The sequence below is a fragment of the Nomascus leucogenys genome, unplaced genomic scaffold, assembly GCF_006542625.1.
Source record: "Nomascus leucogenys isolate Asia unplaced genomic scaffold, Asia_NLE_v1 000110F_10149285_qpdss1sc, whole genome shotgun sequence".
Taxonomy (NCBI): domain Eukaryota; kingdom Metazoa; phylum Chordata; class Mammalia; order Primates; family Hylobatidae; genus Nomascus; species Nomascus leucogenys.
Window position 1 is genome coordinate 1 of NW_022096321.1, and position 22,729 is coordinate 22,729.

Genomic DNA, 22,729 nt, shown 5'->3' on the forward strand with positions numbered 1-22,729 from the left:
AAAAAGAAAAAACACTTGCATAGTTGTCAATTTAAGGGACATCCTCCTACTATTTTTGTAAAGTACACAAATTATGTAGTTATTGTTGGGGTTTGTGTTATATTCTCAAACCTGTAATTTTAATATGCACATTATTTTGATTTTGATTTTTCTCATAAGTTGTTTCATCCTTGTCGTGTCATCATTTCTTAACGTAGTTTTCCTTTACACAGTGCTTTTATGTATCAGACACTTCCTTAAATGCTTGATAAATATTAAGTCATTTAGTCCTTAAAGCATCCCAACAAAAGTTAGGCATTACTATTTATAGATGATAAAACTGGGGCACAAATAAATAAAATAATTTGTTCCAGTTTGCATAGCAAGTATATGGGAGAGCTGTGATTTGAATTTAGAAGTTCTGGCTCTAGATTCCAGCTTCTTCAAACAAAGCACTTTTGGTAGAAACGTAATTGCTGCAAAGTTCTTCAAGGTGTGTGTTCTGGAAATATTTATAACCATGAAAATACATACCCATAGTGTGGCATATTATGATGTAATTATAAAGTGGTCTGTAGATACAAACCTGAAGTAAATCCCATGATGTAATGTTAATGGAAAAACGTGCGATTTAGAGTAATCTACTGTAGTATTTATTTCTGGATTCTTTGTTGTATCTGTTGAATTCATGTTTTCACATCAAAATGATGTTAAATTGATATCCGTGACTTATATTTTCTGAGCAAATTGTCCTTTTCTGTGATACATTTTTATGTTTATTTTTTAGCTAATTGAGCTGAAAAAATTTGTAAAGTATTATATTGAAATAAAAGTATCTGTAGAGATAATTTTTGAATAATTTTTATTCTGATGATACTAAATTTTCCACTTAATAGCATGGCATACTTTCTACATTTTCATAAAATATTTTATAAATTTCATGTCATTTTGTGTTTTTCTTATATATCTCATTCCATTCTTATCAAATATCTTTATGTCCTTATTATACACTTTTCAACTTCCTGTTCTCTTCTGGCTTCTCGTCTCCCTTTTCTTTTTTCTCCTTAAGAGACCATGAATACTCCATAAATTCAAAGACAACAGCCAGACAACAGCAAGTGGAAGCCTCAGAAGGGAAAGGGTGACATATCTATGTCTATGTATTAGCAGTTGTAAGATAAGAACTGCTGGTCCCAGAAAGCTAGGGATGTATTTTGGAAAGCAGAACTGAAGTTGTATACCTTTTGGCTGAGCTGTACAGAAGGGCGTGAAGTCAGGGCACAGTGGCTCATGCCTGTAATCTCAGCACTTTGGGAGGCCAAGGCAGGAAGATTTCTTGAGGCTGGGAATTTAAGACTAGCCTGGGCAACACAGCGAGACTCTGTCTCTACAAAAAATAAAATAAAAATTGTCCAGGTGTGGTAGTGTGTGCCTGTAGTCCTAACTACTTAGGAGGCTGAGGTGGGAGGATCATTTGATCTCAGGAGTTGGAGGCTGCAGTGAGCCATGATTGAACCTCTCTCTGCACTCCAGCCTGAGAGACAGAGAGAAACTCTCTCAAGAAAAAAAAAAAAAAAGTGAGTGAAGCCGTTTGGTCAAGAAAGTTTCTAATACATCATTCAGAACTGAGTTACCCCCACAGACATGAACTTCCAATCAAAATTCACTGAACATAAGAGGAAACAAGTGAACAAGAATGGAAGTTAATGAAAGCCACAAATTGCAGAATCAAGCTATTAAGGGCAAGTGAATGGAATTTTCAGATATTGAATATAGAATGAATACCAAGCAGAAGTAATAAAAAAAAATCCACATCTGGACACATGGTATCGCTGTTTCACAAACTGCAGAATGCCAAAGACAGAGTGAAGACTAAATATAGCCAAATAAGGAAGACAGATTCCTACAAAATAGGAGTTCAACTGACAGCTGACCTTTCAACGGCAACAATGGAAGCCAGAATACAACAGAATCATATGAAAACATATACAACACAGTGGAAATATATCTTGGAAGTGTGGAGAGAAAATTGTCAGGGAAATTTAAGGACATTTTCTAATAAATCAAACTGACTACTAGCCACTGACCTTCACTAAAGAGACTACTAAACGGTGCACTTCAGGAAGAAAGAAAATTATGTCAGGAGGAAAATCTGGAATGCAATAATATCTTCATGACTCCCAAGATAGAGAAGAATTTCTTAAACTTTGTAAAAAACATAGTCAATAAAGGAAAACATTGACATATTCAACTGCATTAAAATTACGGGCTTAATCAAAGGAAGCTATAAAACATGTGAGTGCTAGCAGAATATATTTGCAATGTTTATGACAGCCCATGAAATTTGCACTATTAGCAAGAATTCCTATGAATCAATAAGAAAAAGAAAAATCTATTTGAAAATATTTAACTGATAAAAAAATAAAAAAGACTTTACAGAGGAAGAAATATTAATGGCTAGCAAATATACAAAAATAAGCTCTATCTCATTAGTAAACAATTCCACAGTGTCAGTGAGCAACAGGGAATGTGCCACAGCATGCTGGGAAGTTAATGGGGTGAGGGGATGTGGTCCACTGAGGACTCCAGGTCCTTTTTAAAGAGACAGTCACAACTCATTCCAGCCTACTCTGACCTGAGAAATGGGTACACTGTGGCCAGGACCCATGTATTTCTAAAGAAATGACCCAAATATGGATTTTTCATGTGAAATATCCTGTTTTAAACGTTGGCAACTTATTCAGAATCGTTTAAAAGTGTATATCCCAATACTGATTGAGCCAAGAAGACACATTCACAGGCCAGAGTTGGTCGAGAGTCCCTCTGTTCGCAACTTCTGCATTAACCCCTTGAATTTATTTTTAATTAATTATTTATTGATTTATTTTATTTTTTTAATTATACTTTAAGTTCTAGGATACATGTGCACAACATGCAGATTTGTTACATATGTATATTCATGTGCCATGTTGGTGTGCTGCACCCATTAACTCGTCATTCAGCATTAGATATATCTCCTAATGCTATCCCTCCCCCCTCCCCCCACCCCACAACAGGCCCTGGTGTGTGGTGTTCCCCACCCTGTGTTCAAGTGTTCTCATTGTTCAGTTCCCATCTATGAGTGAGAAAATGCGGTGTTTGGTTTTCTGTCCTTGTGATAGTTTGCTCAGAATGATGGTTTCCAGCTTCATCCATGTCCCCACAAAGGACATGAACTCATCCTTTTTTATGGCTGCATAGTATTCCATGGTGTATATGTGCCACATTTTCTTAATCCAGTCTATCCTTGTTGGACATTTGGGTTGGTTCCAAGTCTTTGCTATTGTGAATAGTGCCACAGTAAACATACATGTGCATGTGTCTTTATAGCAGCATGATTTATAATCCTTTGGGTATATACCCAGTAATGGGATGGCTGGGTCAAATGGTATTTCTAGTTCTTGATCCTTGAGGAATTGCCACACTGTCTTCCACAATGGTTGAATTAGTTTACAGTCCCACCAACAGTGTAAAAGTGTTCCTATTTCTCCACATCCTCTCCAGCACCTGTTGTTTCCTGACTTTTTAATGATCTCCATTCTAACTGGTGTGAGATGGTATCTCATTGTGGTTTTGATTTGCATTTCTCTGATGGCCAGTGATGATGAGCATATTTTCATGTGTCTGTTGGCTGCATAAATGTTTTCTTTTGAGAAGTGTCTGTTCATAAGCTTTGCCCACTTTTTGATGGGGTTCTTTGATTTTTTTCCTGTAAATTTGTTTAAGTTCTTTGTAGATTCTGGATATTAGCCCTTTGTCAGATGGATAGATTGCAAAAATTTTCTCCCATTCTGTAGGTTGCCTGTTCACTCTAATGGTAGTTTCTTTTGCTGTGCAGAAGCTCTTTAGTTTAATTAGATCCCATTTGTCAATTTTGGCTTTTGTTGCCATTGCTTTTGGTGTTTTAGACATGAAGTCCTTCCCCATGCCTTTCAACTCCTTGAATTTGCTAACAATCGGATCTGACTTTACCATGACTCAGAGGGGCCAGGCTTCCTTCTCCATTTCCCTCTTGGTTCCCTCCTAACTTCACCTGAGCTTTTAACTAGAGACAGAAAAGAGATGCCCTGCAAAGGAAAACGTGCACCACACTGGCTAATGAAGCTCCTTCTTTCACGCTTTTATCTTCCAGATATTTGGGTTCTGGGTCTGGATCCTGGTAGCCAACACCCAGGTAGCAAACCCATTGCTGCAAGGATGAGTGATGTATGTCTCACTCACCTTGTTTCTCATCTCCCTGATGTTCCTCTTGTCTTCCTTGTTTGGATTTTACAAAAGATTTGAATCCTGGAGAGTTCTGGTAAGAACCAGCAGCATGGCTCCTCCTGGGTGGATGTCCTGGGTTGAGTGAGGACAATTGGTCTTTCTGGGCAGGGAGGGATCCTGGGCTAGGCTCCTATGGAACCAAGACTTTTTATCTTAGTATGTTTACTACCAGGCCAAAATGAAGACATTTCTCTGCAAGAGTAAATCATTCCTTGTATTCCCCTTCACTGCCTTCCATGTTAGGAGAATACACAAGGCCCTGTGATCAAGCATATTCTTATGTGTTTCCCCTAAATTTTCTTCCTGGTAAAATCCTTGGAGCAACACTGAAGAAAAAGCTAGTAGGAAAAAAATCACTCCATTCTCCAGGCTCTATCGCAATCCCTGTGACAGGTTATTTCTTCCATATCCCACATAAATTTTATGCAAAAATATATATAGAGAGAATACTTTACAAATAATTTTGGATGTAGATGCTTTCATTTAATATTACATCATTAATTTTTATGTTGTTGCATCATCTCAAAAAATCATTTAGAAGTGTTCCATATTGAACAATTAAAGACATATTTAAAAGTACAAAATATTGTATTATAGGCCCTCATTTAGCCATAACCAAGATTCCAGCATTATCAAGATCTTACCACATTTGTTTCATCTAGCCTTTGTTCCCACTAAGGAATTTTAAGGCAAACTCTAGGCATCATGTCATTCTATTCCACACACTTCAGAGTGTTTTCAGAAAACCCCGCAAACTTTCCCACATTATCACATGTATACAAAGTTAACAATTCCTCAGCATACCTAAGATAGTATACAGTGGTTCCCCCTATCTCTGGAGGATAAGTCCCAAGACCCCCAGGGGATGCCTGAATCCTCAGATAGTACTGAACCCCGATTATGCTATGCATGCACTTCTTTTTTCTTCTTCGCAATTTCACAGATAGACAATTCATTCTTAATGTAGATCTTAACAACCTCAGCACATTTTTTTCTTTCCTTATTATGTTGAAAACTTTCACCTTTTCACTTAAAGAAAGCACTCTATGACTTCTCTTTGGCATACCCAAATTGCCAGCATCACTACTCTTGCAATTTGGGGCCATTATGAAGTAAAATAAGGATTCTTTGAATGCAAGCACTGCAGTACCACAACAGTCAATCTGATAGCCCAGATGGGTACAAAGTGACTAACATGGGTGGCACAGACAGTGTAGATGTGCTGACAAATGGATGATTCACTGGGATGATATGTCCCAGGTGGCACAGGTTGGGACAGTGCAAGATTTCATCATGATACTCAGAAAGGCACACATTTAATTGTTAATTTCTGGAATTTTTCATTTAATATGTCAGACCAAGATTGACTTTGGATAACTGAAACATACTGATCTTTATTAATCTGCCACTGATTATGACATAGACATTACGTTTAAAACACTGTGTATTAGTCTGTTCTCACACTGCTATGAAGAACTACCTGAGACTGAGTAAATTATAAAGAAAAGAGGTTTTAATTGACTCATAGTTCCTCATGGTTAGGGAGGCCTCAGGAAACTTACAATCATGGTGGAAGGTGAAGGGAAAGCAAGGCACACCTTACATGGCAACAGGAGAGAGGTGGGAGGTGAAAGTGCCATACTTTTAAACAATCAGATCCCATGAGAACTCATTCACTATCATGAGAACAGCATAGGTGAAACTGCCCCCATGATCCAATCACCTCCCACCAGGTCCCTCCCTTGATACATGTGGATTACAATTGGAGACGAGATTTGGATGGGGACAAAGAGCCAAACCATATCATTACACCCCCATCCCCTCCCAAATCTCATGTCCAGTCTTTTTGCTAAAGCATAGCAAGAGTGACCTTTATTCCAGTTCCCAATAATTTCCTCATCTCCATCTGAGACCACCTCAGCCTGGATTTCATTGTCCATATCACTATCAACATTTTGGTCAAAATCATTCAACAAGTCTCTAGGTAGTTCCAAACTTTCCCACATAATCCTGTCTTCTTCTGAGTGTTCCAAACTGTTCGAAACTCTGTCCATTACTCCGTTCCAAAGTCACTTCCACATTTTCAGGTATCTTTATAGCAGTGCCTATATAGTGCACCAATTTTCTGTATTAGTCTGTTCTCACACTGCTATAAAGAAGTATCTGAGACTGGATAATTTATAAAGAAAAGAGGTTTAATTGGCTCACAGTTCTGCATGGCTGGGGAGGTCTCAGGAGACTTACAATCATGGTGGAAGGTGAAGGAGAAACAAGGCATCCTTACATGGCAGCAGAAGAGAATGGGGAAGTATCACACTTTTAAACCATCAGATCCTATGAGAACTCCCTCACTATCATGAGAGCAGCATGGAGAAACCGCCCCCATGATCCAATCATCTCCCACCAGGTCCCTCCCTCAACACGTGGGGATTACAATTCGAGATGTGATTTGGGTGGGGACACATAGCCAAACCAAATCACACTGCAAACAAAAAAAGCGGGAGTTTGTGGGGCTGGCCTGCCTCGTTTGCTCATTCTTTACAGCTATGTAGCCAAAGAGGAAAGTGCTCACCTGAGTGACGTGGCCATGCATGACTCTGCTCTGCATTTCCAGAACAGCCTGCACCATGGGACCACTGGCATTCTGCACATGAGTGCTGCTGTCCTACAAGTACATGTCACGATCATGTCTGAGGCCCAGGACCTGAGAAACTACTACATTAACATGGCAGCCTTGGTGAGTGAGCTGGCTGTGGACAGCAAGTCTTGGCTGGAGGATGTTTAGTGCAGGAGGCCTAACTCTGCTTATGCTGTATAGACCCCAAGCCCTCAAGCGGAAGGAGCCATGGGGGCAGGGGAGAGGGATGCTTGTCCCCGTAAACATGTGCACCCACATTCAGGGGTCCTCTTTTACCTTATATCATTCCCACCCCAGTTTTCCTCTCTCTTAGGCCCCCCCACATTGTCTGCAGAATTTTTTTTTCCAAAACATAAATTGGAACAGGTGTCTCTCTCCTACTGAAAATCCTTCAATGGCTCCTACTGCCTTTGGAATGGGGCCCACATCCCTCAGCAGGACTGAACTATTCCAGTGTCCTTTGTGTAAATCACAGAACCCTACAGGGGTAATGTACTGGTTGCGGGACCACAACGAGGTGGTCCAGCCACGGTGGAGACAGCAGGGCCCCCAGGCTTCAGGTCCCCTGGGGCGTCCTGAGTCTGCCACTTACCAGCCAGCTCTCCTCTCCTTCCCTTGTGGGATGGCGCCCTCACATGGCAGAGAGCTCACAGCGACACATTCCTCCTTTGAAGTGTCTATTAGTCAATTTTCACGCTGCCAATAAAGACATACCCAAGGCTGAGCAATTTACAAAAGAAAGAGGTTTATTGCACTCACAGTTCCACATGGCTGGGGAGGCCTCACAATCATGGCAGAAGGCAAGGAGAGCAAGTCACATCTTACATGGATGGCAGCAGGCAAAAAGAGAGCTTGTGCAGAGACACTCTCATTTTTAAAACTATCAGATCTCATGAGACCCATTCACTATCACAAGGATAGCACGGGAAAGACCCACTCCCATGATTCAATCATCTCCCACTGGGTCCCTCCCACAACACGAGGGAATTATGGGAGCTACAGGATGAGATTTGGGTGGGGACACAGAGCCAAACCATAGCAGAGTGGCCTGACCTTCCTGAATCCTACCTTGAAAGCTTCCAAGGAAGGACTCCAACACCAAGGCTACATCTCTTCCCATCCCTGGATCCGTCACTGTGGCCAGAAGGCCCCATGTTGGCCTGGTGGCTCTTACAGGCTCATGTGGCCATGGCAGGAGGAAGATGTACATGGTGGGGTGCTGTCTTCAGAGTAAGTATGGGGTTCCAGGGAGCACTGTGACCCTGTGGAGTGGCCACAAGATATCTCAGCTGCCTTCCAGCCTGTCTGCCTCCCTTCCCTCCTCATCAGGTGAGTTTAACTTCCTAAACCTGCAAGTCCAGAAATGACCCCTGGGGCCCTCCATGACCCAGCCTGTCCCCAGCAAGGCCCCCTGCTGTTCACCCATGGTCAGCTGCTCCAGCTACACCACCCTCCTCACTGCCCATGAGCACACAGACATGCACTTGCGTGGGACCTTGGCAGGGGTAACTGCCTGGTGGCTCCTGCCTCCTTCTGTCCTCTTGACAGGGCCTTCCCTGATGGCCCCTCCCCTGAAACCTTGGCATTCCACTTTCCCCTTCCCTGCTTCATTTTCTCCTGGACATTTACCTCCATCTAACCCATTTATGTGCTACTCATCTATCTTGCTGCTGCTATCTGCATCTTATCTCTCAACTGTAAGCTCCAAGAGGGCAGGAATTTTTGAATATTTTCTCCACTGTTATACCCACAGTTGTTCTTGAAGGAAAGCAGGTGGATAAAAAATATTTGTTGACTGACTGAATGAGGAGCATGTGAGTGGACAGTGGGGCAGAGTGGGGCTGGGATGGTTGGCAGGGCCGGAAAGGTGAAGGTGACGGCCCTACCCTGAGAAAAGAGCAGAGCCATCACACAGCTTCAACGTGGGGCAACACGGTCATGTTCTCCCCATGAGTGAGAAGTGTCCTCAGTTGTCCACTTCTGCCTGCCCTGCCCAAATTGTGGAGCAGATTTGAGGGGCAGGGCAGGCAGAAGTGGAAAAGTGAGGCCATGAGGAGTTCTGGCCTGGGATGCCGGTGGCTGAGACAAGGGAGAAATGCATGTCCCATGAGCTAGGCAGGGAAATCAGTAGCCTTTGGGGTGGCTTTGCATATGGCCGGCAAGGGAGGCAGGAGGAGTCAGGGGCCACAGGCATCAGGCTCAGAGAGCAGGGTGAGAAGAGGACCCTGGGGCCCACTGGGCTTGTGAGGCTTGTGAAGAAATGTCAGAGGCTCAGTGTGAGCCAGGAAGAACTGGAAGAGGTCTGCACATTCACAAGGAGTTGACGAGCTGCTCAGAGCGGAGTTCTGGGCCAGCGAGTGGAGCTGTAGGGGCGGTCAGAGCATGGGTTTTCTGGAGGTGGGTAGAGGAGAGCGGGCCTCAGGCAGGAGGTCAGCGTGGGATGTGGGCCAAGGGCCGGGGTGGAGGTGAGCCTGCTTCACAGCCAGGTGCAGATGAGACAGAGACTGCAGTCGGGGCAGGACACCAGGATGGCCCCAGGGACACCCTGATGGAGAGTTTCCAGGAGAGGGAGTCGTTGGCCAGGGATTTCTGCCCTCAGGCCAGGCAGGAGGCTAGGAGGCAGGGTCATGCGTAGCCTCCTGGGCATCAGGGCTGAGGGTCCCCGGGGGTGGGCAGGAGCTGGCATTGCTGTCTCTGTCATTCTCCACCTCCTTCCAGTTCTTTGCCTTCGTTGCCATGCTGCTCTACATTCTGCATGCCTCCAGCATTTTTACCACCGATGCACAGGCACCAGGCCAAGGGGGAAATGCTCTTTGAAAGTCCTGATTATTTCTCCCCAAAAGCAGCTTCCAATGCTCGCCATCTGGATGATAAACAGAAGATCCACTAAAACATCCATGGGATTAACAGAGCATCCTTGCAGACTAAGCGAAGACACCATACTTTGGACATTTAAATTCACTCTACTGAATAAGAGGAAGCTTTTATTTTCTTTTTCCTGGGAAAGTAACTGTCTCTTGAAATTATCTGACCATGAACTTGCTCTTCTAGCAAACTCACATCAAAGCCCTCACTGCTGAGAATCCCAGCTCCACTGTCAAGCCTGTTTGGGGATTTTGCCTCAGCTGTGGGCTTCCCTAGAGTAGGTTCAGGGGAATACTCAGCCTGATTATCTTAAAATTGAAGAGGTGCAACCAAGGTCTTCAGATCTAATGCAGATGCACAGACCTTGTTCCTGGTCCTTGTTCAGCCTGAGCTAGGGAGCTGTGGTCCTGAGTTCCCAGGGAGGCTGAGAGGGTCAAGCCACCCTGCCCACTGGCCTCCCACTTCCCCTCCCCTTTCTTCTCCAGCATTGAGATCCAAGGAAAATCTACATGAAGCCAATTTTGAGGGTAGATTTGTGGGGAAAATTAATCATTATACAGTAAGATCTGGGGCTTGAGAGGTGGAGAGTGGGGAGGGAAGGGCATAGCCTGCTACTCCGTGAGTCTGACATCTCAGAAACTGCACAGCTGCTGGATGCCTGGGTCAGGATTCCAAGACCTCTTAAGGACTAGAAAATGCCTGGTTCCTCAGAAAAGACCCTCAGAGAGGAAGGTGAAAACATTACATCCAATGATTCTCCAGCCACAACCGCATTGGAAGAAAAGGCTGCCACATCATCTCAGTGAGGAGTGAAGGACCCATGTCCCAGGGACCGTGCTCCTTCACCTGCACTCACCCCCCTCACATTCTCTTAAGCACCTGGTGGCCCTCCGAGGCCTGGCAGAATGGTGGTGCCCACACGGTTGGGCCAGGGCTCACCAAGACCTCAACGGGCAAAGTTGTGCACACTGAAATAGCAAATCAAGGTGCTTGGTTTTAAAGTGAATGTTTTTCTAAAGAAAGCTGTGCTCTTCTGCTGACCGAGATGAGCAGGGCACAGCCCTGTAACTGCATGTGCCTTCTGTCATTTGGAATGAAATAAATTATGAGAAAGTGGCTTGTCTTAACTGATTCGAGTGCTTACAGTTTTGTATCAACCTTTTTCCCCTCCTGGGGTTTGCGGGGGCAGGGACAGAACTACAGGAGTCATGGGAAAGAAAATTCGGGCTTTATTACTGCTCACTGCTCACTTTCTGATCACTCTGATACTTTTTTTTTGCAATCTGATACCTTGAAAAGCCACCATATGTCTCTCCTTTTGTTGCCGGGCAGCTGTCTAGGATGATCACTGTTTAATATTTACTAAGTAGCCACATGCAAATAAAAGTTGTTTGTGTGGTAAAAAGGAGCAGTCGGTCGACTTCATCTTGTTAGCATCTGGAACTGGCCATCAGGTCCTAGGTGCTGTCAGTAATTTCACCAAAAGCACTCCTTGGAGCATTTCACAACCCAAGTTTTGAGCATGGGAGCTCAGCCCACCCGGCCTTGCTTCTAGAGCAAGAGCGAAGGGAGGTCACATTTGTCTCCAAGGCTTTGGGTTTATAATGTCATTTGCACTTCAGTAAGGACAGTTTTGGTGCAAGTTCCAGAAACCAAACTCACACAGCTTAGGCAAAAATGAGAGTGCACCAGTAGGGGCTGGGAGAGGTGAAGAGGGTTCAGCAGGAGGAGAGCTGACCCCTGCATGGCTTTCTGCTGCACATTGGCCATCATCTCCTGCCACACTGCAAGACTTGCCCAAGTCTCCACAAACACTGGCCTCCCATCCCCTGTACAGACACTAGAGGCTCAGCCTGGGCCCCCAGGGTGCACCTGCAGCTGCTGCAGTGCTGCTACCTTTCTGCCTTGAGGGGCAGCCCTCCCCTCAGTGTAGGGGTCTCCCCAGGCTCTCGTCTTCTGAAGGGAACACCCCGAGGCTCTCCACAGGCTCCTCAGAGGCCCCAGCTGGAGTGGGCTCTGGCGTAAACTTCACGGGCTTTCTCCTTTCCAGGCGCTGCACCCGTGGTTCCCCCTGGGCTTCCCAGGATCCTGCACCCAAGTCTTGTCTCAGGGTTGGCTTTGGGGGAAACTTAGACCCAGATATCCTACAACCATCTCCTGAGGCCCCAGCATGTGCTGGGCACTGGGGTGCAGTACCTTGAAACACAGGGTCCCACCAGCCACACCAGATGCCCCACACGGATCAAGCAGCTCTGACTGGCAGTTTTGTCCAGGACAGCCAGAGGCTCAACTGGGCTCTGATCTTTAAAAGATAGAGGAAAAAGCACAATAAAATGTTAAAATTTGAACAAAAAACAACATCCTAATCTCTGGGATTTGCTGCAGAGAAAACTGGCAGCCCTCCTTCCCACCCCGGAAGGAATCTGCAGAGAAGCACATCTCAGTAATAACTAGATGCTGGACTTGAGAGTCAAAGGCCAGCTCCTATTCAAAGGGAGGGACTATGAGGGAGCATTACCAGTTCCTCCCCCAAATCTGCAGAGCTCAGATCCCAATTTGTGCTGCTAGATTCACTCAGTTGGATCTGGTCCTCCTTGGGACACCAGCAGGTGATGAGCTCCCTTGCTCCAGAGCCTCTCTCTCCCTCCATCAGTCATCTCCAGTGCTGCACATGCCTCTGTCCAAGCCTGATTCCTGACACCGTGCCTACCCATCACCCTCCATCACTTCCTGGGCTGGGAGAAGGGTGTGATGTTTTCATGGTGATACTGGACCACCCCCGTGCAGAGGCTTAATCACCATAAATTTTACTGATTCAGTGGCCCAGGGCTCTGTGTATAGGTAGGAAATGGGATTGTAAACCCCTCTATCTCCCCATGTATGTTTGTGTTCTCAGAGAAGGAATGTTGGAACTAGTGGCAAAATACCTGGGGTGAGTCAAGGCCCCACATAGATGCCTCTTCTGTTATAACTTACTTGCCAGGAGGGTCCAGGAAACACACTGATTTCTGAGTCCACATCTGGGATCTCCATCCCCTGAAGGGCCACACATCCAGCTCACTGGTTCCAACCCACCTTACTGAGTCCCACTGACCAGAGTCCACCCTCATTCCACCCCAGTTTCTGTGCCTTGGGCCACGCTTGTGGGAGATTCTAGCCAGGTGGAGTATCTCTGGCTTGTCCCCTCCCTGCCCTGCCTTGTCCCCTCCCTGCCCTGCCTTGCCTGCTACAGACCCCAAGAAACTCCACCCTGCTCCCCAGTCCTCCCCTCCCAGCCTCCTTCCTGCCTGGCCATCCTGAGCCCTGCTTAGCACAATGACAATGCCGCCTCCCTTGTTGGGTCACAGCCACTCCTCAGAGGCATCACGTCCTCATCTGACAGATGAGGAAAAGCCTAGATTTCACATCCAGAACACATTGCAGTCAACACTTAGATCAAGGCTTCTTAAATGCCATCCTCTGTATTTCTCCACCTTTTCTTTCTCATCTCAGCCTTTAGCCATAAGACATTTTCAAAGGAGAGACCCAGTTTATCAGAACATGCAAAACATCATCCCAGGAACATTAACTGTCCCGGGGCATTCTGTCTTCTCAGGCGATTTGATAAATTAAATGTGTGGTTTTAAGTGTCTGAAACTTCTGTGACAGTCAGTGCCCCGGACACCCATTCCTGCCTTCTCCTTTGCTAGCACACTCCTGAGATTGTACTGTGCCTGGGCTCCCTGGCAGCCAGAGCTCAATTCTGGCCACTGAGAGAGAAGCCAAGGTCTGCTCCAGGGCTGGGGTTGCTTTCTGGATATGGTGGTCAGATACAGCTGGCTGTCATAGACTGACTTTCTGGGGACAGACTATGAGACGGAGAGCCCTGTGCATGCAGGAGGTCTACTGTGGAGGCTTTCGGGAGATGCACCTGGGACAGATGAGGGAGGCAGGATGGGGCAGTGGGAAAAGCTGGCTGACAATGAGGTTGCAGCTGAGGCTGTGGCTGACACTGCAGGGAGCTCTGGAGCTGGTTGGCCCTGCAGCTGCCCTGCCTTGAGTCAAGTGGGCAGAGCCTTCGTCTCTCACATCAGCCGGTAGTTCCCAGGCAGGGGTGAAGGCATCTGTAGCAGCTGCTCTTCCCAGCAGCTGTAGGGAATGCCTTGGCTTGAACAGGTAACCTGGGCAGGGTGCCACCACATCCACTACACTGCCACCTCCTCTTCCTGCCTTGGACAAGGACTTCATGGCCAAAGAGATGGCAAAAATAGAAGCCCAGATGCTGACAGCTCTTTGACCAACACCAGCCACCTCTTTGCTTGAACTTCATAAGAAGTCCAAGATGACAAAATCCATTCCCCACTATGCTCAGCTCATGATACATGCAGCCAAATGCACTGCAGCCTGGTAGAAGTGCGCTTTTCTACCTTCCACTTCCTCCAAAGGCCCACCAGGGCCTTCCTTCCAAAGCCTGGTCCTCCCTCAGGCCTGTAGAGACTCTACCTCCGGAATGGACCTGGAATTGGTCTTCTTCCTCCTACCTCCCAGGCCCTGCCCATGCCATCACCACTCGGTATTGCAGAACCTGCATCCTAGAGTCAGGTAGCATCTCCAAGGATTCGGGCCAGTCTCTCAGCCATGGTCAGATTCTGCCCATCTCTGGCCCCAAATTCTTCCCTGCCCTCAGGATAAAGTACAAACCTTTTGGAAAGTGACTTCCCAGGCCTTAATTGCAGGTATGACCTTGCCTATGTCCAGCTGCATCTCCTGCTACCCACATCGCCCAGCCCTGATGGTTCAGTGTCAGCACAGCAGCTGTGGCCAGCTCAGCCCTGCTGCTGTATCCATGCACACGGTGGACATTCTACTCCCTCTCCTTGGGAACATGAAGCCCTCTTCTTGTCTCTTCTTGTCTACATGAAAAACTCTTGTTATCTTTTTATCTCAAAGTCTTACTCAACCCTCCAGCCCTTCTGTGCAGTTAATCATTGCCTCCTTGGGTGCCTTTGCACCCAGGGTGCATGCTGTGCTGTGCTGCGTTACCTGCTCATGCAGTGCTGGTCTCCCCCACAAGACTATGAGATTCCACGAGCAGGGGTTTCATTCTTGGATGTTTTTATCATCTTTGCCCTTCCCTATCCCCAGCACTCTCCCCTGACCCCACCAACCTCAGCTCTGAGTGCTCTGCTCACACTGTTGACAGGAATGGGGACTTGCAAAAGCCACAGCCAGGCTACAGGGATGGATGACATGGCTGGCAGTTAAGCCCTCCCAGTCCTTACCCCCAACCCACGGTCTACATCTCAGGGGAAAAGGGGTATTCTCTGCTTCTTTCCTTTTCTCCTTGGCCTGCACTATGGTGGATTAGTTCCTTTCACTCTAGCTTCCCATCTGTACAAAAAGGAAGAGACTGGCCTGCCACCGCCAGGACCCAGTCCAGCTTTGGTGGCCCTAGAGGGCCATGCACCATGCATAGCCAAGGCTGTCCTGGCTGTAGGGAAGGCTGGCCAGCTGAGGAAGGGCCCAGCTTGATTCCAGGCCACCCCTGGCTCTGGGCCCAGCACTAGTAGGTGTTGACTTAAAAGGAAGAGTTTGAGGCATAAAATATAAAGAGTTTATTTGAGCCAAAGTGAGGACAGCTGCTGGGAAGACTCAGACCCAAGTAAGCTTGGAAATGAGCTTCACTGGATCTTCGTTATGAGCAGTTTTTTAAAGGCCAAAAGGGGGGACAACAAGTAGGCTGATATAAATGCATCAGGAATTCTCACTGGTTTACAGAAATAACATTGAGGCCAGGCACAGTGGTTCACGCCTGTAATCCCAGAATTTTGGGAGGCTGAGGCAGGCGGATAACTTGAGGTCAGGAGTTTAAGAACAGCCTGGCCAACATGGTGAAACCCTGTCTCTACTAAAAATACAAAAAAAAAAAAAAAAACAAGTGTGGGCAGCAGGCTCAGCTGCACAAACTGGCATCTCCAAGGGGCCTGGAAGGCCTGGACAGGCAAGGTGAGTCCCCCCACCAGGGGAATCCCGAGTGTGTGGGCAGCCAGCAGTCCAGAGCTGAGTGCAAAGGGCCAGCAAAGGGAGAGTTCCATCAAGGAACCACAGATGGGATCCCCATCACAAAAGCATCATGGCATGAGAGACTGAGCCTGCTCAGGGCACAACCTGGCAGAGAGAACTCCAGAGAGCCCCAGAGGCCCAGGGTTCAGCCTTTTCCCCTGCTCACTGGCCCTGGGCAGAGAAGAAGGGGTGGAGAGAGAGGGTGGAGCCAAAAGAACTGTTATTAAATAGAAGAAAAGGTAAAGTGAGAATGAGAGAAAGCCCCTTCTACTGAAGGTTTCTAAGCCTGGGCTACTGAAGGTTTCTAACCCTGGGGAGGGGGATGTTTGGATTGGAAGATTGCAGCTTTGGTGTCAGACTGCACTGGATTTTCTAAGACCCGAAAAACAAAAACATTTCTTAATACCTGAGAGCCACGTGTGGCTACTGAGCCCTCGAAATGAGGCTGGTCCAAATAGAGATGTGCTGTGAGTGTAAAATATACACTGAAGGCCAAAGAATTGGCACAGAAAGAAAGAATGTAACATATCTAAAACATTCTTCTATTAATGTATATGTGTAAATGATAACGTCTTAGATATCTTGGAGTTAAATAAAATATTTATTCAAGTTTATTCTACTTGTCCTATTTTACTTTTCCTAATGAGCCACTAGAGCATGTAAACTCAAGTCTGCAGCCTCTGTGGCTCAGGCCATCTTTCTCTTGGACACCGCTGCAGTGAGGAGACCGCCGAGATTTCTCCCAGGGCAAGGAGGAGGGCTCTGCTTGGCATTTAAGGGGCTGGGGGGGAGGAGAAGAAAAGTTACTTTCCCATTTTCCCAACAGACTATACCATGCATTGATGACACAGGCCATCAGAAGCAGCTGCATGTGAATTTCCCACCATCCATTTACTTTACTGTTCGGATCAGTTACTGTTCTGGATGAAAGCATGGGCAGGTGGTCTGGTAATTCTTGGGTGATAAAAACTGGATCCAGTGTTGAGTCTCCTTCTCTCCTCCTGCCAGTTCCCAACCCCCGCTCCAGCGTGCTGCAGCCAAGGAGTGGCATGGTGGGCTGCATCACTCTCCTTCAGGCCTTCTTGTCAAAGCGATTTTCACCCTCCCAATATGGAAACGGGAAAGGGAGGACGGAATGGCGGCAGCTGCGGTTTCACTTGGTGGGGCCTGCGGTGTGGTCTGGCCCTGGCAGAGGTGGAGGCGGCCTCTTTCTCAGGCAGGTGTTCTCCTGACTTCTGTGGAGATTCCCCCCCACCCTCATCCCACCACCCTTGCCCTCCAGGTGCTGCACTGCGCACCTTTGGGTGCAGACACTGAGGAGGGAGCAGGCGCTCTGATTAGCTTGGTTGCTTACTCCCTCAGCCCCTGGGCAGCCAGCCTTACCTCCAGCCCCTCAGATGGTCCCTTCCCACAGGAGCTGCCACCACCTCGGGCCACCTCACTCTCTTACCTGGCCTCTGGTTGATGTGAACATTGTGGTTCTTCTTTCCCATGATCCACTTGGGCTCCAACGTGAGAGCTGGCCGCCATGAATAGCCTGTTGTTCGTTCTCTGGCTTGTCCAAGCTTGGATCTGAGGCCAGTCCCTATGTCCCTCAAGCTGTGCTGCGCGGGTCCCAGGTTAAACTCTTCAAGCAAGCTCCTTAACGCCTTTACTTCAGATGAAGAAGACCAGCCGCACCCCTCTCCCTCCCCTTGGGATGGATCCTGGCTCCCAAAAAACTCTTTCTGAGGCCCACCTCTCAGCCTTTCCTCCCTTGATGAGAGTGAGCTTTGAGGAGTCCTGCGAAGCATTTTCCCCAGTCCCTCCATGGAGATTTTGCAGGTGGTTGCCCCAGAAGGAAAACACAATTAATCGCAAAGCTCTCTCGGGATATTTGACAGGAAAGGAGACGCTAACGTTGAGGAAAGCCAGAAGCGCAGCGGATTTGGGGGTTCCCATGACAGCCACCCGCCCAGTCCTGGCAAAATCCCCCTTATAAGTGTATCCTAAAGCGGAGCTACTCTGCGGCCATCTCCAATCTCCCTTTCTGGGCCTCATCAACCAGCAAGCGCCTGACACACCTGACGTCATGGGGCCGCGATCCAGCACTTGCAGACGGCTCCGCTCTCGGCAGGGGCTCCAGTCTCTCTTACAGAACATTTTCGTTCTGGCACAGCTGTGCACCTGCGCGGTAACACCCTCTGTGCTTTCAGATGGTCAAGTCGAGAACCCGGTCCTCAGCTTCTAATAGATTGTACTTGACCCTCCTCCCTTGACGCTAGAGGGGTCTACCCCTTCCTGAAAGGTGGGGTTGTTATCTCTGGCTGCCTCCACTGAACTTTCCGTGTAAGCATCTACTGCACACATGCAAAGCAAAAAGGACTCACTCCCTTTTATGTGTATATATTTATAGAATGCATTTGAACATCTTTCCATGTGATTGTAGTGTAGTGTACACATTGTAGCGTTTCCTCATAATGGATCCCAGAATCCCTACAAGGCAGGTGTAATGAAACCCCCTCCCAGCCTGGCTTAAGTCAACCTGTTTCTATTACAGTCGTTTAAAAAGCAGCGAGGGAAGCAGGCTCTGGCCAGTGGCCTTCGATAAGCCCTGGATGTCGTGCTCTTTGCCCAGCCTGTGCCCTGGCCATCCCCCTGACCGAGAGCTGCCTGTCCCCCAGGGTCACCACCACTAGCTTCCCCCTCTGCACTGCCCACCCCTCTCCTCCCTGTCTCTGAGTCACCATGGCCCAGGAAGATTTAGAATAAAGTACAGAATTATTTCAGAACCAGCCAAACCCCAAATAATATTAATTTTTCATGTAAATTCACACATAATTCACAAAATCTAGGTGTCTTGTCACGTTTAAAAGAAATTGGCCCTAATGGCTTTTTTTTTTTTTTTTGAGACGGAGTCTCGGTCTGTCGCCCGGCCTGGAGTGCAGTGGGGCGATCTCGGCTCACTACAAGCTCCGCCTCCCGGGTTCACGCCATTCTCCTGCCTCAGCCTCCCGAGTAGCTGGGACTACAGGCGCCCGCCACCACGCCCGGCTAATTTTTTGCATTTTTAGTACAGACGGGGTTTCACCATGTTAGCCAGGATGGCTTCGGTCTCCTGACCTCGTGATCCGCCCTCCTAGGCCTCCCAAAATTCTGGGATTACAGGCGTGAGCCACCGCGCCCGGCCCCCTAGTGGCCTTTTTAATTTTTTTTCCATGTGTTCACTTCCCGGTCCGGCGTCCATCCTGATGCCCGAGGCAGAAGGATGCTTGACCTCCAGATAAGCCAGGCGCCGCTGTGCGTTCATTCCCGGCTGCATTGGTGGCGACCGCAGCGGCTTGGGCGGCGACTCTCTCCGGCCAGCGGCGGCGGTAGGAGGCACCGGCAGCAGTGTAGGGACTGAATCCGAGCCGCGCTGCGTTACCTCCCTCTCTGGCTCCTTCCCCCCTACCTTGCTCGCCAGCTCCCTGCGTGGCTCGCTTTCCCCCTCCGTGGCTCGCTTTCCTCCTCCGTGGCTCGCTTTCCTGCTTCGGCCGCCCGCCGGTGTGATGTGCCGCCGCCGCTGCCCCCGCCGGCGCTTACTGACAGACCGGGGGCTCGCCCGCGCCCGCCCGGGACCGACCCCGCTGCTCGCCGCCGCGCCTCTGAGGGAAAAATGTATACACAAATGAATATGTAGCAATTAAGCTGAAGCCCATGAAACCAAAGCACCACAGCTACATTTGGAAAACAGATTCTATAAGCAATTAGGACCTGGAGATGGTATACCTCAAGTTTACTATTTCTGCCCTTATGGTAAATACAATGCTGTGGCGCTGGAACTGCTGGGACCTAGTTTGGAATATTTGTTTGACTTGTGTGACAGAACATTTTCTTTTAAAACACTTCTCATGATAGCTATACAACTGATTTCTCTCATGGAATTTGTCCATTCAAAGAACTTGATATACAGAGATGTAAAACCCGAGAACTTCTTAATAGGATGACCAGGAAACAAAGCCCAGCAAGTTATTCATGTTATAGATTTTGGTTTGGCAAAGGAATATATTGATCCAGAGACAAAGAAACACATATCATACAGAGAGCACAAGGGCCCTACAGGAACAGCTAGATATATGAGCATAAAAACACATTTAGGAAAAGGACAAAGTAGAAGACATGATTTAGAAGCTTTAGGTCATATGTTCATGTATTTTCTGAGATTGCTTGGATTCCAGATATGCTGGAGGAGGAAAAAATACCTGGTTCCTATGCTCTCATCTGATTAATAGCTTTTGAACTTGAACTGGCCTGATTTCTTTCTCCTCTGCCCAATGCCAGAAAGCAGAAGGGAGGAATTGAGATAAAATAGCTAAATACAAAAGACAACAGCTAAATACAAAAGTCTTCCTTGGCAAGGCTTGAGGCTGACACATTAGAGAAGAGGTATCAGAAAATTGGAGATACAAAACGGGCTACACCAATAGAAGTGTTATGTGAAAATTTTCCAGAAATGGCAACATATCTTCGTTATGTAAGAAGGTTAGATTTTTTTTTGAAAAACCAGACTATGACTACTTACGAGAGCTTTTAACTGACTTGTTTGGTTGAAAAGGATATATGTTTGATTATGAATATGACTGGATTGGTGAACAGTTGCCTACTCCAGTGGGTGCAGTTCAGCAAGATCCTGCTCTGTCATCAAACAGAGAAGCACATCAACACAGAGATAAGATGCAACAATCCAAAAACCAGGTTGTAAGTTCTACAAATGGAGAGTTAAACACAGATGACCCCACCACAGGACATCCAAATGCACCCCTCACAGCCCCTACTGAAGTAGAAGTGATGGATGAAACCAAGTGCTGCTGTTTTTTCAAATGAAGGAAAAGGAAAGCCATACGGCACCACAAATGACTCTGGACACAGATCCTGGGGAGTTACTTACATGTTCATCTGCTGTCTTGTGATTAAAATCATCTCTGTAGGTGGAACAGGAATTAAAAGAAATTAAAGAATGTGTAAGCAAAAACTCAGTTATATGTAAGAAAACCCAGTTCCCCTTGAGGAAGAGAAAGAGCTGGAGTCCTTTTAAATAAACGGCCTGTTTTTCCTTCTGTGGCTAGTGAGCTTTATCTCTCCCTTTCCCAGGCATTGTGAAGACTGTTTCTCTAGCTGTGCAGCTGCAAGGTCATCTCAAGTTGTAAAACATGTTGTTCCTTGAAAAGTAAGACATAATGTAATGCATGTCTTAATTGAATAACTGTCTTTGTTTCTCGCTTCTGTAATATGCTTCCCCCTGCATAGATCTCCCCCCACCCCATGAAATGCTTAAAAGGTAGCTTGACTCTTTGTTTGGAGCTCAGTCCTTTGGATGTTAATCTGACTGGGTCAGTGCACCTAAATAATTAAATAATTCCTCCTCAACCCCTCGGTCTGTCTGATTCCTTAATAATCCCACAGCATAGTGACCGCATATATTTTCAAGGACTCACTCTTAGAAGCAAAAATGTCATACTTTCATTCTTCATTCTGTGGTTGTGTTATATTCATTTTTTTGTTCTAATTTAACTTTTATGGAAGCTTTGAAGTTTTGTCAAAACATGAGTGCTTTGCCCATCAATGAATGGAATGGACCAATGAGGTGGTATTATGAATATAGTTCTATAGAACATTTTTCAGAAGTTCTTCTGTTGTAGAAAGCAGTACAGTATCTTAAGTGTCAACCAGTTATATACCTAATCTGGTTTTTTATAACTTGTGTAACAGCATAATCAAACAGGAATTTTTTTCTCAGTGGATAATACAACAGAGAAAACAGAGTTGCCCACATATTTAAAAGAAGTTACTCCTTGAGAAGTTTGTGTTTTGTGCCATCTGCATTGATTTCAGTATTACTGATGGTACTGTTATTCATAAGTCATATTAACATTCTGTCTGTGAAATCATGGTACATCACTGCCCAAAGGTACTGAGGAAAAGGCAATATGGGTTTGGCAGATGGTAGTGGTAAAATTAATCTTAAGTAGTTGGTAAATATGTGCTCCGCTTTTGTTGCACCACTACATGAAGTACTGTGTTTCAGAAGTGGCAAAAGTGCTTATTTTAAAAAATGCAAAATATTTGTGTAATGTAACTTTATGCTTCCAAATAATAATGTATGTTAGCAAGAAATGAATACTTTGAGAAGTGACATATGTTGGAGTTATAAAGAAATACACTAAGGAGTAGTAATTGTGAGTCTTGTTGCAATGTACAAGATGGAAGCATAAAGAAATCTCACTGAAACCTACTGCTGATTTATTACATTCTCCCTTAAGCAGAAAACTTTAGATGTGCCATGCAATGGTGTCTGTGTAATTATTTTGCTCTTTGATTAAAAAAAAGACCCCCAGCAATAAAAAGTGGGTCACTCTATGCCCTCTGTGTACATTAGTCTCTTGTATTCAACTTTGCTGATTCTCTGGAATTTTCCTACTCTTTAGCATAATTTTGATGATTGAAAAATATTTTGGAGAGGATGGGTCAGGTGCTTTGCCTCCATAGTCTTTTGAAGTGACTGCATATGAACAACAACAAAAAATTCTATTAGAAAGGAAGCCCATTCCACTTTTCAAGTATGCTTTTTGTTGTTGTTGTTGTTGTTTGTTTGTTTGTTTTTTATGAGACAGTCTCACTCTGTCGCCCAGGCTGGAGTGCAGTGGCGCGGTCTAGGCTCACTGCAAGCTCTGCCTCCCGGATTCATGCCATTCTCCTCTCTCAGCCTCCTGAGTAGCTGGGACTACAGGTGCCCGCCACCACGCCCGGCTAATTTTTTCTATTTTTAGTAGAGACGGGGTCTCACTGTGTTAGCCAGGATGGTCCCTGGGAAGCCACTGAATGTCAGAGAGGCAAAGTGACCAGCCCCAGGATACACAGCAGCTGCTGGCAGGGTTGGTT

At 46.5% G+C, this 22,729-nt stretch overlaps 3 pseudogenes; all 3 read left to right on the forward strand.

The window, feature by feature from the left end:
* The first annotated feature begins 4,150 nt into the window (after nucleotides 1-4,150).
* Nucleotides 4,151-9,739, forward strand: LOC100587693 (annotated as a pseudogene).
* Nucleotides 9,740-12,290: 2,551 nt separating this feature from the next.
* LOC115830430 lies at nucleotides 12,291-20,221 on the forward strand (annotated as a pseudogene).
* On the forward strand, nucleotides 20,206-20,707 carry LOC100588024 (annotated as a pseudogene).
* The last annotated feature ends 2,022 nt before the right edge of the window (nucleotides 20,708-22,729 follow it).